The 4779-nt window shown below is 38.1% G+C and overlaps 1 pseudogene; it reads left to right on the top strand.

Moving 5' to 3' along the window:
• The first annotated feature begins 1599 nt into the window (after window positions 1-1599).
• On the top strand, window positions 1600-2511 carry LOC129014274 (large ribosomal subunit protein uL18-like; annotated as a pseudogene).
• The last annotated feature ends 2268 nt before the right edge of the window (window positions 2512-4779 follow it).

Raw genomic sequence — 4779 nt, 5'->3', positions numbered from 1 at the left:
GGTGGGGAGGGGAGACAGAATCTCACTCTGTCACCCATGCTGGAGTGCGGTGGCACGATCTCAGCTCACTGCAGCCTCCACCTTTCACATTCAAGCAATTCTTGTGCCTCAGCCTACTGAGTAGTTGGGATTACAGGCACGCACCACCATTCCCAGCTAATTTTCGTATTTTTAGTAGAGACAGGGTTTCACTATTTTGGCCAGGCTGGTCTCAAACTTCTGGCCTCAAGTGATCTGCCCACCTCAGCCTCCCAAAGTGCTGGGATTATGGGCGTGAGCCACCATGCCTGGCCTCATCCAGATATTTTTCTAAGTGTTGGAGATACAGCCTTGAAGGAAGGAGACAGACATGGTCAGGGAACTTACAGACTGGAGGATGAGACAGGTAGGTAAAAGGAAAATTACAAATAAACTGTGAAAGAAGCTCAGGATATTAATTAAGAAGTGCATTCAGAAAACAAAAAACAAAAACCATCTTTTAAAAATTAAAATTATAATAGCAAAAAATTAAAAATTCAACATGGGAACTTTCTGCTCTTAGTAATGAAGGACTATGTTATTTGAATTAACTATCCCACTGGATAAAAATTTTAAACAACTAGATAAAATATAATAAAACATTTTAAAAGCATCAAAGACAAAACATGACTATAAGGAATTATAAAGTCAAAGTAAAGTAAAAATGTGAATCCAGAAAGGTAAAAGAGCACGGAAGCCACACTGACCCTCTGATGCTTGCCAATCCCGGAAAACTAGGACTTTTGTTTTGATAATGTCACAGAGAGACGGAAACAGAAATAAGAATCCAACAACCATAAAATTAAATTTCAAGCCCTGAACTTGGGTTTAAGATGGTCCCATACTAGTAGTGACCCCATAGTAGACTTTACTATATGATTGTTATATTTTAATGACACTTTTTTTTAAAATGAAGGTGAAATAAAGATATTTTCAGATTTTAAAAACCTGGCTGGGCATGGTGGCTCACGCCTGTAATGTCAGCACTTTGGGAGGCCAAGGTGGGCGGATCACGAGGTCAGGAGTCCGAGATCAGCCTAGCTAACATAGTGAAACCCATCTCTACTAAAAATACAAAAAAATTTAGCCAGGCATGGTGGTGCACGCCATGGGTGTAATCCCAGCTACTCGGGAGGCTGAGGCAGGAGAATTGCTTGAACCTGGGAAGTGGAGGTTGCAGTGAGCTGAGATCACGCCACTGCACTCCAGTTTGGGCAACAGAGTGAGACTTTGTCTCACAAAAAAACAAAAACAAAAACAAAAACAAAAACAAAAAACCTGAGCGAGTTCTCCATCACAAGGACAGCACTAAAAATTTCTAAAGGCTATATAATATTTAGACTATAAAAGAGTGATTCCAGAAGGAAGTTCCGAGTTATAAGAAGGAATGAAGAGCAAAATAAGTGGTGAATATATGAGGAGCTCTAAATGATTACTGACTTTAAAAAAACAACAATATCCGATGGGATTGAAATATGTTGGATTAAAATACACATTAATAATGCCATATAGCCTTTCCGCCCCCTAGCGCTGCTGGGCCTGCAGGTCTCTGTTGAGCCGCGGACGTGGGTCTTTTGTTCCCCAGGATGGGGTTTGTTAAAGTTGTTAAGAATAAGGCCTACTTTAAGAGATACCAAGTGAAATTTAGAAGACAATGAGAGGGTAAAACTGATTACTAAGCTTGGAAACGCTTGGTGATACAGGATAAAAATAAATACAATACACTCAAATATAGGATGATAGTTCATGTAACAAACAGAGATATCATTTGTCAGATTGCTTATGCCTGTATAGAGGGGGTATGATAGTCTGGCCAGCATATGCACACGGACTGCCAAAATACGGTGTGAAGTTTGGCTTGTCAAATTATGCTGCAGCATATTGTACTGGCTTGCTGCTGGCCCGCAGGCTTTTCAATACGTATGGCATGGACGAGATCTACGAAGCCCAAGTGGAGGTGACTGGCAATGAATACAATGTGGAAAGCATTAATGGTCAGCCAGGTGCCTTTACCTGCTATTTGGATGCAGGCCTTGCCAGAACTACCACTGGCAATAAAGTTTTTGGCGCCCTGAAGGGGGCTGTGGATGGAGGCTTGTCTATCCCTCACAGTACCAAACGATTCCCTGGTTATGATTCTGAAAGCAAGAAATTTAATGCAGAAGTACACTGGAAGCACATCATGGGCCAGAATGTTGCAGATTATATGTGCTACTTAATGGAAGAAGATGAAGATGCTTACAAGAAACAGTTCTCTCAATACATAAAGAACAGCATAACTCCAGACATGATGGAGGAGATGTGTTAGAAAGCTCATGCTGCTATACAAGAGAATCCAGTCTATGAAAAGAAGCCCAAGAAAAAAAGTTAAAAAGAAGAGGTGGCACTGTCCCAAAATGTCCCTTGCTCAGAAGAAAGATCGGGTAACTCAGAAGAAGGCAAGCTTCCTCAGAGCTCAGGAGCGGGCTGCTGAGAGCTAAACCAAACAATTTGCTATGAGGATTTTTCAGATAAAGACAATAAACTTGTGGACAGCAACTTAAAAAAAAATGCCATATAGGATCAACATACACAAATAAATGTGATACATCATATGAACAGAATGAAGCATAAAAACCAAATGATCACCTCAATAGACACAGAAAAAGCATTTGATAAAATTCAACATTGCTTCATGATAAAACGTTTCAACAAACTAGGCTTAGAAGGAACAAAACTCGACACAATAAAGGCCATATATGACAAACCCACAGCTAACATCATACTGAATGGGGAAAAGCTGAAATCCTTTCCTCTAAGAGTTGGAACAAGACAAAGATGCCCACTCTTAACACTCTTATTCAACATAGTGCTGGAAGCCCTACCCAGAGCAATTAAGCAAGATAAAGAAATAAGGGCATCCAAATTGGAAAAGAGGAAGTCAATTTATCATAATATTTATTTATTTATGTTTATTTTTAATTTTTTTAGAGGCAGGCTCTTAACTCCGTTGCCCAGGCTGTGCAGTGGCACAATAATAGCTCATTGAATGCAGTGGCAAAATCATAGCTCACTGTAGCCTTGAACTCCTGGGCTTGAGCAATCCTCCCAAGTGGCTAGGACTGTAGATGCCATGCCACCACACTTGGCTAATTAAAACAATTGTTTTTTGTCGAGATGGGGTCTTGCTATGTTGCCTAGGCTGGTCTCGAATTCCTGGCCTCAGGTGATCCTCTTGTCTCAGCCTCCCAAAGCACTAGGATTACAGGTGTGAGCCATTGTGCCCAGCCAGATGACATAACCCTATATATAGCAAAACCTGAAGGTGCCATCAAAAAACTCTTAGAACTGATAAATAAATTTAGTGAAGATACAGGCTACAACATCAACATGCCAAAATCACTGTTTCTATACACCAACAATGAACTAGCTGAAAAAGAAATCTAGTGTTTCTATGCACCAAGTGAAAAAAATCCCATTTATAATAGCTATGAAAAAATAAAATACCTAGGAATACATTTAACCAAAGAGGTGAAAAAACTCTACAAGGAAAAGTGTAAAACACTGATGAAAATATTTGAAGAGGAAACAAACAAAAAGACATCCCATGCTCATGGATTGGAAGAATTAATACTGTTAAAATGATCACACTACCCAAAGCATTCTACAGATTCAATGCAATCCCTATCGAAATACCAATGACATTCTTTACATAAATAGAAAAAAAATACTAAAATTCATATGACATTATAAAAGACACCAAATAGCCAAAGCAATACTGATCAAAAAGAACAAAACTGGAGGCATTACACTACTTTACTTCAAATTATACTACAAAGCTATAGTAACCAAATCAGCATGATACCGATATAAAAACAAACATATAAATCAATGGAACAGAATAGAGAACACAGAAATAAATTCACATATTTACAGCCAACTGATTTTTGACAAAGGCACCAAAAACATATATTGAGGAAAGGACACCCTCTTCAATAACAGTGCTGGGAGAACTAAATAGCCATATGCAGAAGAATAAAATTAGACTCCCTACCTATCACCAAATATAAAAATCAACATAAAATGGATTAAAGACTTAAACATGAAACAAAAAACTATAAATCTACTGTGAGAAAACATAAGAGAAGTGCCTCACGACACTGATCTTGGAAAAAATTTTATGTATAAGACCTCAAAAACATAAACAACAAAAGCAAAAATTGACAAATAGTATTATATGAACTAAAAATCTTCCATACAACAAAGGAAACAACAGAGGGAAGAGACAACTGTAGAAAGGAAGAAAATACTTTCAAACTATTCATCCAACAAGTGACTAATATTCAGAATATGAAAGGAACTCAGACAACAGGGAAAAAAATCCAATTAAAAAGTGAGCAAAGGAAATAAATAGATGTTTCTCAAAAGAAGACATACAAATGTCCAAAAATGTATTTTAAAATGTTCAACTGCCAACTAGTCATCAGGGAAATGCAAATCAAAACCACAATGAGTATCATCTCACCTCAGTTAGAATGGCTATTATCTATCAAACACACACACACACACACACACACACACACACACACACAAATGCTGGTGAGGATGCAGAGAAAAGGGAACTGTTATACATTATTGGTGGGAATTTAAATTAGTACAGCCATTATGGAAAACACGGTGGGGATGTCTCAAAAAACTAAAGATAGATCTACCACATGATCCAATGACCCCACTGCTGGATTTTTATCCAAAAAAGAGAAAATCAGTGTATCAAAGGAATAC

Source organism: Pongo pygmaeus, chromosome 16 (genome assembly GCF_028885625.2).
Source record: "Pongo pygmaeus isolate AG05252 chromosome 16, NHGRI_mPonPyg2-v2.0_pri, whole genome shotgun sequence".
Lineage (NCBI taxonomy): Eukaryota > Metazoa > Chordata > Mammalia > Primates > Hominidae > Pongo > Pongo pygmaeus.
The sequence above is the reverse complement of the archived record's forward strand: the minus strand, read 5'-3'. Positions and strand labels throughout refer to the sequence as shown.